Source organism: Lycium ferocissimum, chromosome 11 (assembly GCF_029784015.1).
Source record: "Lycium ferocissimum isolate CSIRO_LF1 chromosome 11, AGI_CSIRO_Lferr_CH_V1, whole genome shotgun sequence".
NCBI lineage: Eukaryota > Viridiplantae > Streptophyta > Magnoliopsida > Solanales > Solanaceae > Lycium > Lycium ferocissimum.
The window spans coordinates 730,361-745,892 of NC_081352.1; positions in this window are offsets into that span (position 1 = coordinate 730,361).

The following is a 15,532-nucleotide window of genomic DNA, read 5'->3' on the forward strand; positions in this document are numbered from 1 at the left end:
TTTTAAGAATTCTAATATCAAGAAGCGAATAAGAATCATAATACATGCTTGGAACTTATGAATAGAATTACCCCAAAGCTCATATCGTTTCATACTTACATCTAGGACATGCCAAAAGAAAGAAAGGATAGGCTTTACATACCTTTAGCGTTTACTCGCAACACACATGTATACGCTGCCCAATAGTACTTTAACCTATATTAAGATGTCAAGAACTACGGTTAGGCTACGAGGGAATTCAAAACGTATTCTAACGTTAGTAACTCCTTTCTAAATAATTTGACGACATTTCCTTTGCATTCAAACCAACCACATACAATCAAGCCAACATCGATAATCATACGTTCAAGTGCTAATTCGAGACCATTCAAACAAGACTCGAGAACACTTCGGACAACCAGTACAATATTCTAAACAACCCAACCAACATACAATACAACCCGCAATCTTCCAAGCTCAACAAGAACAACAACAACACATTCTTTTCTTCCAAATTCATAAACTATACCAACAATCCACATGTTACACTATTATTCATATAAATGCAAGAAACTATATTAACAACATACTAACTTCTACAACAGCCCACAAACGATTTCAACTCCAACTTGAACCATCAAATACTTTCATTTTCATCATAAAATCCATAACAACAATAACTAAGGTACCAAGTAAAATCAATTCACCATTTTCTCCTAAAACAGCCCCTACACGGCTTGGACAGCTTTCCAACATCAACATACACAATTTTTATACATATCTACACATTACAACATGCTCAAACCACCCTTAATACATGTAGAAGGAGATTAAACCTTACCTTAACACTTGACTTCTCAACTTGGCTAGAATTTGTGCCTTGAATTTAATACTTGTTCTTGCTATCTAGGATCAATCCCACGTTGTTGTACACCTTCCAACGGATTGAAATACTTGAAGAAAATTATTTGGATCAAGATCATAAACTTGCAAGAAATCAGCCATGGCCGTGGGCTTACAAGAACTTCCATGGCATGTTTATGGTTTCTCATTCAACTAAGACATGAAGATAAATAGGTAGAACACTTTAGGACTTAATTGGCCATGGAAATCATCATTTTTCTCAAGATCAGCCATGGCCGTGAGCTGCCATGGCTGAGTTCCTCTCCTTTGAATTCCATTTTGTGGATGAAAAATGAATGGCTAGTCATCTTTTCTATTTATATATGACCTCCATAGTGGTGACACATGTCCAACCCTTGACATGTGTCCCATTATCATTCATGGTCCAATCATATTCATCCATATGTTGTGGGGCCCACTTAATGGTCTAATTAGGCTAATTAATTATAATTAATCACTAATCCCCACTTAATAATTTAATCATGGTTAACTAATCCCTAATCTCCACTAATATTTCTATACCAAATAAAATTTATAAGCAACTTGTGCATTAAAACAAAATTGGAGGTTAAAAGTCGCTACCTCGTATCCCAAAATAGTTTTGTCCTTGACTTGTCGCGATTAACTTAAAATATCCCAATGTACAAAAATACAGGATATAACAGTTACGTACTTCCTATGGCTTGTACCTTCCAAAACCTCATGGGACGTCTCGGATACTCCCTTAGTACGATGAAGTACGTGACAAGCTCATGCTCTGAAAGTGCGAGGTATAACAGAATAAGAGTAAGTTGGTCTGAAATTCTGTTTCTTCTGATCATTCCTGAACTTTAGGGCTGGGGCACTGGCTGTAGATGGAGCGGGTCCTGATGATCTGTGCTTGAAGAATTTTCTGCCTCTACCTCCCCCATGACTGAAGTTACCTGCAGACTTAGCGCTCTTGTTAAATCCCCTGTCTTTTTCCTTTTGAAGAGCCTAATCCTCTTTCATTCGGTCCTCAAGACCCTGAACAAAGGCAACCATCTTAATGATAGTCATCTTGTCATTCTGAGCAGCAATATTAGCATCGCCATACAAGTCGGTTATAAGGCCCAACACAAATCTCCTAACTATGGCCCTCATGTCAGGAAGCATATACTGAGCAAACTTAGACAAGGAAACTGTCACGACCCAACCCAAGGGCCATGACGGGTACCCGGAGCTAGCCTACTGAGCACCGCCTAGCATGCTTCTTTCAATCTGATCTTTTTGGACCTCATATCTAACTCGTTATAACCATAATTTGTACAATCATGAATTTTCAAATAAAACTCATTTACACAGTAACTATCAACTCCGCCCCATATATACATATATGCAAGCCCACAAGGCCACAAAAATGATGTACAAGATGTGCACTGGCGAGGTTATGATACTTCTACTATCCACACATGTCTATGAGCCTCTATATAGAGTACTGAAAATCATAAGGACGGGACAGGGCCCCACCATGCCCCAAATGTATACACAAAATGAGAATACCAATAGACTACGGCTTCGAAGTAAGTGGAGCGCTCCTGAATCTCCGCTGATGATGCTCCTAGGGATCAGATCCGTCTCCCTGTCTACCTGCGGGCATGAACGCAGCATCCACAAAAGAAAAGATGTCAGTACGAACAATGTACTGAGTATGTAAGGCATGAATAATAACATAATCAAGAAATAAAGAAACATGAGATAAAGAGATAACCTGTATATCTGACTGCCTCTTAAGGCGGATACCATGCATACTAACTTTCACTTTTAAAACAACATTATCAATATATATATATATATATATATATATATATATATATATATATATATATAAACCGCTCGACCATATATGTACGGTGTTATCATCATTAGCTCGCGTCCGGCCTCCAAGTTGTCCGGTAATCATCTCACGCCGCCCACTAGTGGTGTCTGCCCGCCCATATAGGCACGGTGTTACTATCACCATCCATAAGCCGCCCACCGTAGTGGTGCTGCCCATCCATATAGGCGCGGTGTAATTATACATATATGTATAGCATGCATGAGAACCCAATTAAAAGCTACAACTATATCAGAGTGACGTAAGGTCGGTAACCTCCGATTTATGTTATGGAACAATCATCGTCGCTATATCTCACCTTGAAGGAACAATTATCATAAGGTGAGATCATCAATAATGAATAAAATTGGTAATCATGTGAGAAGCTCAATAATATGATGAAAGCATTGAGAACTTTAAGCTTTGCCCTTTTTAGAATGAAAATCATCATCACTATCTTGTCTCACTTTGAGGGAACAACAACATAAGATGAGGCCAACCATCATGAATGTAATCAAGAATTTTGTGGTAATCTCAATAATATCATGAGAACATCTAAAACTTTAGGCTTTGATACCACTAAACATGGAGTCATCGTAAGAGTCTTGAGAATCACGGACCTCTAGCCTTTCTAGGAGTAAGGGTAACATGGATAACATATATGGAGTCATAACGTAGGAATCATGCCTTTTGAAAGTCCTCTTAATGACTAAATGTTTTCCTCCCAAGATCGCAAACTCTACATTCAAAGGGTTTACAACAAAGTTAAGTCTTGGAAACATGCTTAAGTTCAAACTAGAGCAACTAAAAAGCTAACGAAATTTGGGCAGCATTTCCCCTATTTCACCAACTTCCACGATATAAATAAACAGCTCCCAAACAACAATAACAACATCCATAATATCATAATCAAGGAATTATATCCAAATAAGCTTCAAATTTAACCAAAATCCCCTGTTCAAGTTCACCCCATAGTCATCATCTTCACTACAACACCTATAGCTTCTCCAATTTAACTCTTTTCCTTTCTAGGGATCACTAAACCTTTACATCAATCCAACCATATAAATAAGATGAAGAACATACCTTATAATCAAGGAACTTTACCTCACTCAACTCCCTCTAAGAATAAGTTCACCACAACCTTGAAAGGAATCAAGAACAATCACCTTTCTTGGATTACCTTGAGGTTTTGATGTTGATTCTCTCTTTGGATGATATGGAAAGGTGTGGAGTGTTAGAGAACTTTCAAGGACTCTTTGGAAGTCTCTAGAGAGGTGGGGAAATAAGTGTGAAAGGTTGGAAATGAAAATGAGGCTTTTTAGGATTTAAAAAGGTGGCAACTTCGCACCCCCACACTGACTTGCGGTAGAGATGCGGCTGCATCTCCCCTCTCCTTAGGGAGGAGGCTAGGAAGTGAGGGCTTCCATTTTAGGGAGTTTTCTGCCCATATGCGGTCCAGCATACTGAGTATGCGTCCGCATATGGCCCTATTTTGTCCCGTTTCGCGAAAATGGGCTCCGATTCATTGACCTCCAATCCTTATGGAACCTTCTTGACACTTGTATAAAACTTCGTTAACCATATAAGGGGCCCTATAGCTTCCCCTCAAGGTAATGCTAAACAATGCATGACTCAAATGCTACATAATCTTCCCAAACATGACTCCAACTCCAATTTCTCCAACGAACTTACTTCCATTGCCTCATATGGCTTTGGGACCTTAAGGTATACTCTTAAAATTATCAAATACCTTTCTTAACTTTAAAAAGGCTTCGTGTACACTTTAGGCTTACGTTGGTTCACTCATAAGGCAAATGTCACGAAATTCCCAAGGTGTAACAGAAACAAACCTTAGATAATACTTATTCACACTTATACTATTCTGCCTGAGCCTATCAAATTCGTAGGCCTTCGCCTCTCTAACCTCAACCGGCTGGAAGTGATCAATGAAAGCATCAACAAACTCATCCCAAGTTGCTGGAGATGCATCCTCCCCGTGGGACTGTTCCCACGTCCCATACCAAATATGAGCAACATCTTGCAACTGATAAGCTCTCAACTCTGCTGCCTCTGTTTCTATAAAGATCCATGACACGAGAGACTTTCTGAAGCCCATCAATGAAATTCTGGGGATCTTCCCCGTTAATAGACCCTGTGAACACTGGAGACTTCATGTTCAGAAACTCCTTGGTCCTAGAGCTGTTCTGCCCTCCACTAGCACCTATGCTATGAGCCGTTTGTTGATGTTGTGCCTGATTAGCAATAATTTGGGTGAGCAGCTGGATAGCTCCTGTCACGACCCAACCCCGTAGGCCGTGGCTAGTGCCCGAGCTGGGCACCCATACGCACTCAATAACCGAAATCAGCATACAAACAACCTATACCGACATAGAGATCATACGTGGTTCCAAACTGTCACATACAAACATATAACCGCACAGAGCGTAAGGTCGTCATAATATACATAACGTATCAAGGCTTACATACACGCACCGACAAGGCCGCCACGGCGACGGGCCGCCCAAACGCAATTCACACAACGCATCCGAACAAAACTATACATAACCCACATCTATGTCTACGTACCTAGAGAGAACAACGTAATCATATGGCGGACAGGGCCCCACCGTACCCCTGATTAAACATAAATATATACAACGGAGGAGTATATACACAAAATATCGGCCCATCAAAGCGGAGCACTCCGAACAGCACGGGAAATCCTACGCTCGGCGGATCACCAAAATGTGTATCCGTACCGCGGGCATGAAACGCAGCCCAAGAAAGGGGTCAGACGAATATGTACTGAGTATGCAAAGCATAGGATACAGAAAACGAGGTCACAACCATAGTAAGGAGTACAGAAAGTAAGCATAATAGCCAGAATACCAAAGTACTCGCATCTGAAGCACAAACCGAACATCAGAGGTACAAAAGACAAACATAATAGTCAGAATGACCAAAACGCCTACTCCTGGAATACAAATCATGCATATTAATGTTCTGTATCATATCCGGTCCAAAATGGAACTGAGTGGTATAAGTAGATAGTCATCATATGCATAAACAATATACTGGTGGTGCTGTGGAACGTACAGCCCGATCCATATATAACATAATAATGCCAAGGAACGTACGGCCCGATCCGTATAATATAATAATGCCGAGGAACGTACGGCCCGATCCATATATAACATAATAATCATACATCACATCATATCATCGTATATCATATCATATCAGATTATCATATCATCAAATCATCGCATACCATATAACACATACGGTCCACAATGGGACCCGGCGGACAGAACATGGTCGCCCCTCCTGTCTCGGGCGCCATAACACATCATACTCCAGAAGATTTCATGTCTCCGAAACCCGACATACCGCGGTCAAAAGTCCAGCGGTCAATGTCGCAACCCGCGGTCAAATGTCCAGTGGGCAATATCACATATCACATACCGCGGTCAATATCACATATCACATACTTCGGAATATAACACAGTGCGCACGATAACATACCGGCCCGGGACTCGGCGAAGGATGCAAAAACATAATGCACGAGCAGAATCGTGGGAAATCACATGCAATGCAAAACACTTACAAAGACCCAATAGGATAATCAAAACGAACTGTTAGTTTAAAATCGAAACAATAGTCAAATCAGATTTTCTTCCGAATATCACTCGGGAACATATCAAACCGGACTTCAGAAATCATAGGTACGTATCGGAATCATAAGTTTACGAAACGTCATTTCGGACTCGACAGATAAAAATATAATCATATTCGGGGGTCGGAAAGGTAGTCATATTAAGTTCTTTCGAAAATAGGTCATTAGAACCAAACGTAGAAGGTCGCGGGACCCACGGGCGAGCGTTAACCCCAATCCGGGCCCATTTATGAAAATCATAGTCATTATACGTTATAGAGACCTCCACGAACGTTTCACAACAATCCGAGACCATATATGAAAGTTACGGCCGTTCGTAGTTTTCGGAACCGTTTAGGAGCAAAATTCTCTTTTTTTTTCTTTTTTTTTTTAAAACAAAATTTTTAGACAACTTTTGAAACTTAGTTATACAAAAGACATAGGGACCATAATTCGACTACGTTATGAATACAAATGTCAAGAAACAAATAAGAATCATTTACGAGCTTATCAAAGCCACCGGTTCTGTCTGTAAAAGTTACCGACGTTTGTAGACATAAAATCTTTTCGGAACAAACCGTTTACATAGTATTTCAAATCCAATCATATCGAAGACATACAATCTATAGCTTGTCCACACTAAGGATGGCAACATCAAGAAGCAAATCTGAATCATAAACATATTCGGATTTTTGGAATAGAATTACCCCCAAGGCTCGTAGCGTATCATAACTTAGCCATATCTAAGACATGCCAAAAGAAGGAAAGGTAAGCTTTACATACCTCGAATGCTCTCAACGCTAGCTCAAACTCAAGCTAGTCCAAATCAAACCTATGTCTCGGGCTGCCCAAAGTCTACATAACATCAATAAATATCAACGTTACTATATGCGTTTAGAAGTTCATTTCCAAATTAACACATAATTCTACGGAAATTTGGGCAAAGCATTTCCCCGTAAATAGGCCAACCCCGAGAATTTAACTCGGCCAAACCAACAACAACAACACCAACAACCAAACTAGAAACATCAATAATCAATCTGAAACGCAATATAACATTAATAACCCTCTTTTACATCATTCAACAACATTCATAACATTCAATTCGACGGCTTACCTTCAGGCTAACATCAATGCTTATATATTCAAATACTTGCCCGAACTCATACCAACAACATTCAAGAACATTATAAGCAATTCATACAATATTTCCAATAATCCAACAAATGCTCCAATTTACCCGAAAAAAGTCCCAAACCCGAGGACAACATCCATAACACATTTCTAACTTCCGAATCGTGATTTGTACCAGCAATTCACATTCTAACAACATCATTCTCATAAATATACAAATTACATCAAATGTGCCATAGCCTCCAAATCAGCCCCGCAACACTTACAATATCATTTTGAGTCATCAAAATCTTATTGTCAACATAGAATCTATAACAACAACAATCAAAATACTAATTAACATTAATTCATTTCTTGTCACACAAATGGCCTACATTCGGCCAACACCTCCCACCTACATATTGATGATTCTCATCCATTTCTTCACTCTACAATAATCAAAACATGCTAACTAGACCTTAATTCATTGCTTCAATCACAACACAACACACACACACTTACACGGCCATACACTACACACACAACCTCAACTCCAACATGCCATATTTCATGAATTTCCTCCGTTTTAACATACTACAACATGCATACACCATTCATAACACATAAAGCAAGATCAATTCTTACCTTTCTTCTTCAACTTCACAATTAGGCTAGGGTTTGCAAACGACACAACGGATAGTTGGATGACCCGAACAACACTTCCACGTTACTTAGGGACCTCAAATTAGTGGATTTACATCAAGGAAATAATTTTGGGATGGCTCAATTTGATCTTCACTTTTTCTCCTCTTATTTACGAGAGGTTGTTGTTGGTGTTTCTTCAATTTTCTTGATTTTTCTAAGTGTTGGAAATGTAGAGAAAGATGACTACTTGATCATCTTTTATGCTATTATATGAGTTGCATAAATTCATGTGTCCTTGGCCCACACACTAACCATTGGGTTGGACCAATTAAAATTGGCCACAAAATGTGTGGGACCAACTTCAACACCACATGGCCAACATGACTTTTCTTCAATAATTGCCAACTTCCAAATATTTTACTTTGGTCCCAAATTTTTCAAATTGTTTCATGCTAACAAATTCATGAACACATTAGGTCTTAAAACGAAATCGAAGGTCAAAAGTCCCGACTTCATATCCCGGAATGGTCTTGTCTCTAACTTATCATAATGTACAAAAATGCGGGATATAACAGCTCCCCTAACATCCATGTCAGTAGAATTGGGCTGCGGAGTAGCGGTGGGACGGACCTCCGCAAGCCTCTCTATAGCTGGGGGTGCAGTATCTGCTGCAATCCTCTGAGTCTGAGGCTCCACTTCTGGAACAACGTTGGCGGTAGGCCTCTGGCTGGTAGCTGTGGTCCTCTTGGAGTACTTTCTTTTCGCAGGCATTGTCTGAAATATGTAATACGCATGAGTTGGAAGGATTCTTGAGAGCATAGCTCTAACTGCACGAACTAGAGTGTGAAAGAAGTGAAACAATCCTAGATGTCTTGGTGGTCAACTGTTTATATGTGTGGGGCCCACACACATATAAAAGTGACCCCACTGGACCCGGTTTCATAGACTCCCTAAGACACTTGAACCTAGGCTCTGATACCAAGCTTTGTCACGCCCCGAACCATGGCCTAGGTGTAACACGGCACTCGGTGCCTCGCTGCATGTGACCGAGCGAACCACATGGCTTGCTGAATCAACATGGGGCATGAGCTGATGCAGAATACAGTATAAGACATGGCTAGTCTAAATAAAACAAGAAGTCGCATAATGGTAGGTAAAATACTTGTTTAAAACATAATGCAGAGATAGTCTAAAATAACATGAAAATACTAAGCTAAAATGGCTATACGACTCTGAATGTCTGACATAACATAACTGACTAGTCTATGAAACCTCTAACATGAGTCCGATCGCTAAATCACATCGGGACAAGGCCCCCGCATATCTTAATCGCGAATCGAAATAAATATAATAAGGATAACACCCCGAATAGAATGGGGCTCACCACAAGCTGATACGAGCGAGTCCTAACGCGTTGATCCGTCGTCCTGTAAATCTGCATCTTGAAATGCAGGCCCCAGGCAAATAAAGGGGACGTCAGTACACTTGAATTGTACTGGTATGTAAAGCAACTGAATGAAGTAAAGCATGGCACATGAACTAATGGAACTGAAACTGAAATTGTAAACTGAACATGAACATGAATATGTATAACATGAATAAAATATTTTAAGTGTCATATATATGTATGTGGGCGAGAGTATTAGTATAACCGACATGTAACCACCACGTAAACACGTGGCGTCTGATCTCTACCCGATCAGCTAAGCCATCCTATACCTTGCCGGGGTACAAGACATGAACATGAACATGAATGGATCCGATAACCACAATGGGTAAACATGAAGGTATCGTCCTAGCTGGGCGGAGCGATCCTTATCCTACGCTGGCATACATAGTTTCAGGCTGTCTAAGCCTTCTCGGTAATCTGTGCAACTCCCAAAATATAAACATGGATATAGTTGACTTAGTAGCTCATGAATCATAGAACTTGCTTGTAAACATGATTCGTGCTTATATTACAACGTGAAGATAATATATAATATAGCTTGTATGAAAACATGGGGAGATGTAGGATTTTCATGAAAATAAGCATAATGGTTCATATCTTGCATGTAAAAACCCATGGGATGCAAAGTATGGGTATTCATGGATTACGGACAGATTCTTAATAACCAAAAGGGAATATTAAGAATACAATAACGAAATAATACTACAACATGATATAACATGGTACTTGTAACTTAGGTTTTTTTTTCATGAACATGTCTAGAACCCTAGCTTTGGTAAACTTTCGTATAACTCCAAACTCGTAGTAAAGGTCTGAACTTGAATAATTCCAAAAGCTTTAGTCTTAAATCCTTTAGATGGGGTTTCTTGCAAACCCTAGGCTAGGAAAAATGAATTCTCATTTAATATTCATGAATATACATTGGAATTCACTTGGGATGATTAGAATAGACTTACCTTGATGTATTCTAATGGTAGGGAGAAAAGAACTTCATGCTAGGACTTTGGGATATGAAAAGTTTGAAATAAAAATGAAATCCTGTATTTATACATTTCACTGAGGCGGAAGAAGTATGGGCACAATGTACGGCCCGTACATTATTGTACATCTCGTACATTGTGGACGTACATCATAAGTCAATTTCTAGAAAGTATGATTTTTTGTCTGTGAGGTACGTGATGAGAAGTACATCCCGTACAAATTGTACGGCCAAGAAGTACGGCCCATACATTCAAGCCGTACCTAGAATGTCAAATTCTAGTGGTTCTGTTTTCTCCCTTACAATGTACACCCTGAAAGTACGGCCCGTATATTAATGTACGGCCCGTACAATTGACGTAACACGTACAATTACCATTCCAAGGTAAATTTCCAACTCCAATGCTCCCCGTCTTGGTTTCTACATCTTGACTCATGAACATAACTTAGTTAGGAGGTACGAGGTGTTACACTTGAACCCGACCATGCGTCCCTTTGGACCATCCCCTTCGTCTCCTGAAGCTACGAACCGAACAGGACCCCTGACAGGCCACGTCTGCTTGCCTGAATGTCTCTTAGTTGCTGACTCATGCTTGATCTGTCGCTACCGCCACGTGTCAACGTCTGATACAACCATTTGGCTTTTTAGGATTTTACCCAACAACAGAGAAAATGACATAAATAGTCCCTTAATTATGAGGGTAGGTTACAAATAGTCCTTAAGTATCCACTTAACATGTCACGACGCAACCAGAGGGCCATGACGGGCACCCGGAGCTAACACACCGAGGACCTCTAAACATACATCTCATAATCATTTCTGGGTGGACCATACAGATAGCTCACGGATATCATAATCTATAAAGGTTCATACATCACAAAATAACGGCACAGCTCTACACAATCGTCAACAATTATGCCTATCGTCACAAGCCGACAAGGCTACCATAATATTACATAACAACATGCACTGATAAGGCATTGAAACGTCTAACTATACACACATGTCTACGAGCCTCTACATAGAATACAAGTGACCATAAAGACCAACACCAATAGACTACAGCTCCGAAGCAAATGGAGCGCTCTTGAGATTCCGCTGATGAAGCTCCTATGGGTCAGATCCGTCTACGTGTCTACTTGCGGGCATGAATGCAGCGTTCACAAGAAGGGATGTCAGTACGAATAGTGTACTGAGTATGTAAGGCATGAATAGTAACATGATAAAAGCAGGAAGAGCAGCGTAAGATACAAGAACTGTTTATATCTCATAATACCTTTCAAGACGTTCGTCATACTTACTTACCCTTTCTCTAGAAGAACATTTCATACATCCACGTGCCTACCTATACAATACCATACAATACAATACAACACCGTACCCGGCCATATATGCTCGGTATTATCCGTACCCAATCATAGTAAGGTTCGGTAATATCAGTATCCGGCCATAGTAAGGCTCGGTAGTATCCATAATCGGCCCTTTCGGGACTCGGTGTATCGTTACCTGGCTCTTTCGGGACTCGGTATATCCGTACCCGGCCCTTTTGGGACTCGGTATATCCGTATCTGGCCCTTTCGGGACTCGGTATATCCGTACCCGACTTTTTCGGGACTCGGTATATCCTTACCCGACCCTTTCGGGACTCGGTATTACACATGACTACATATATACATATACAAGAGTACATAAATAAAAGCACATCATCATCTTCGTTATCATTATCACCACATCTTTCCTAAGAGGATCAACTATCGTAAGATGAGATCAATAGTGTCATGAGAGTATCAAGAACGATGAACTTGGATAGTATTGGAAACGGGATTATCATCATCGCTCTATCTCACCTCGAAGGAACAAGTATTATGAGGTGAGATCAACAACAATGAATAAAATCAAGAAACTCATGAAATAAGCTCAATATTCTCATAATAACATCAATTCCATAAGCTTTGGAATCTCTAGAAATAGGATCATCTTTATCCTTATTATCATCATAGAAAACATCTATCTTTAGCATCATAAGAACTTTGAGAATCATGGACTTCTAGCTTTTTGGGAATAAGGACGTTATGGAAAGCATATGTGGATTCATAAGAAAAGAATCATGCCTTTAGAAAGAAAGGGTTTAGCCTTAACATACCTTTTTGGTCTCCTACTACTTAACGCTTATTCTCCCGAGCTCATAAATCTACATTCAAGAGAAATCATACTACTGTTAGGCTTATCGTCATATGCCTCTCTTAAGCCTTCAAACTAAACTCTTGTAGAATCTGCCAAAATTCGGACAACATCTCCCCTGTTTATATCTCTAGCCCGAAATCACAATACCAACAAAACAACAACAATAGCAATACTAATATCAACAACATCATCATCAACACCAATATACTCCATAAAACATCCCACACGATATTTTTCCCAATTTCTCAACCAACCATAACAATATCCACAATACCATAATCAAAGAATTATATTCAATTTAATCTCAAATTAATTCAAAATCTCTTTCAAATTCATTCCATAGTCATCATCTTCACTTTAATACTTTGCAACTTCTCTACTATTATTCTCTTCTTTATAGGACTTGCTAAACCTTCAAATCAACTTAATCATGAGAAATAGGATGGAGAACATACCTTACACTAGAAGAACTTCACCCCACTCAACTTCTTCCAAGACCAAATTCATCACAACATTAAGTAGAGACAAGAACAATCCTTCTCCATGAATTAGCTTGAGGTTTTAGTATTTGATCCTCTTTTGTGATGGTATAGAATATTTTGGAATGGTGGAGAACCTTCAGGAACACTCTTATAATGGAGAAAAAAGTGTGGGAGATTCTAGAGAGGTGTAGAGAGGTTAGGAGATTTCTAGAGGGTTGTGGAGTTGTTATGAGATTTCTAGAGGGTTGTGGAGTTGAAGAAAAATGAATAAAATAAAGTGTAGAGGCCCTTTTATAGGTGCCAAATTCGGATTGGGCTGGGTCACCTCATAAGTGGGCTTTTAAGTGAGCTTCCCGGATTTTCCGCCCAGGTTCGGATTCTTCTAACTGTTCATTTTAAAACGCCCATAACTCCTTACTCCGATGTCGTATTGACGAACGGTTTGTTGCTTTGGAAACTAGACTCGACGAACTTCATTTTAGGCTTTTGAAACACCTTAAAGCTCCTTATATACCCAGAGATATAGCCCTCCAAAGTTGACCCAAAATTCTATCAACTTTGTTCTAAATTTTCGACAAACTTATTTTCTTCGATTTGCTTGGTCCCGGAATCTTCTGAAACTCTCCATATATGATATTTATCATTAATCCTACTTGATAATGGTCATGTCCTTTTGGTTCCAAGATTGTCCTTCCCGGTTACGACTTATGAGATCGTAATTCATCCTTTACTTCATTGTTACGTACTTTCCATGGCTTGTACCTTCCAAAACTTCATGGGACGTCTCCGATACTCCATTAATACGGTGAAGTTCGTAGCATTCTCATGCTCTGAAAGTGCGAGGTGTAACATAACAGTATTGGTCCTTTAAGTTCACCAAAAGTTAGTACTTTTAGTCTCCGGCAAAATATTCATCAAGCTCTATTTGTTAGATTTGACGAGAGCTATGAAAAGAAATGGGAAATTAGCGAGAACTCGCATTTAGAGGTACATATTACTAAAGAAAAGACCAAATACCTAGGGACAAAACCGACGCGATTATAGGGAAAAATCGAAGAAAAAGCAATAGACTTGATACTGTCAGAAAATAGTGTCTCGGAACACAAAAATAGACGGACTCTGTCGGCTAAAATCGAGCGAGTCTGTCAGCTAAGTAAAATGCAATAGACTCGATTTTTATTGAAAACCCAGTATAAAAATAAATACTTCCATTGTAGTGATTTTTTTAAAAAAAATATATTTTTTGCGCATTTTTACCCGAAAATAACTGACGGTCGTCCGTCAATTTTCGTATCGGGTTTTCACTTGTTTTTAGTAGAGACAACTTTTGTAATTTCTGCTATTTCTAATTTATTTCTAAAGCCTCGTGTATTTTGTTCTGTTGCTACCGCCACGTGTCCCATTTGTCTTTTCGGAATTTTACCCAATACAACAACATTTTTTTGTGCGGATTGCCCTTTAAAGGCACTGATTTTTAACTTTTGCCCTTCGCCTAAACCCCGAAGTTCTGGATTTGAACCCCAACTCAGTAAAAAACAAGAAGAAATTTCGCAAGACAGAGGTTTGGATTCACAAGGCAAAACTCTGTAGGTAGAGTTTGAAGCTCTGCCTGAGGCCTAACTTTGCTACGATTTTTTTTAACTGAGCTGGGATTCAAACTCCAAATCTCATGGTATTAGTTGAAGGGCAAAAGATACCACTAATTTGAGCGGCAAAAATTAAAGACCAATGCCTTTCAAGGTAATCGTGCAAATGACCCATACAACAACTATGAGCCCGATTGGATTGGCTTATAAGTTGCTTATAAGTGTCGTTTTCAGCTTTTTTGAGTGTTTGGCTGATCAGTTTAAAATCATTTGGGCAATTCGCAGAATTGCCCTTCTTTTGGGGTGGTCTTTAAATTTTGCCCCTCATATTTGAAATCTTTAAAATTTGCCCTTCGGCTAACACCCATAGGTTTCAGGTTCGAACCCACGCGCGAGTGCAAAATTTTAAAAAAAATTCGCAAGGCGAGTTTAAATTTCGCTATCCGGACCCGGCATACTTTTGTTAAGGAATTACCAAAGTTATGCGGACCCTCATACTTATGCCTCAGTGCGTACTTGGCATAAGTATGCGGATCCGCATAACTTTGATAATTCCTTCACAAAGTTATGCCGGGTCCGGATAAAGTTTATGGATAAAGTGGATCCATGCCTACTATGTCAAAGAGTAGGATTTGACCAATTTAACGGTTAGCTTGGCCGACATATTGGATGGTTAGACAAATTATTGGTTCTTGGAGAATCGAGCAAGTGCATACTTC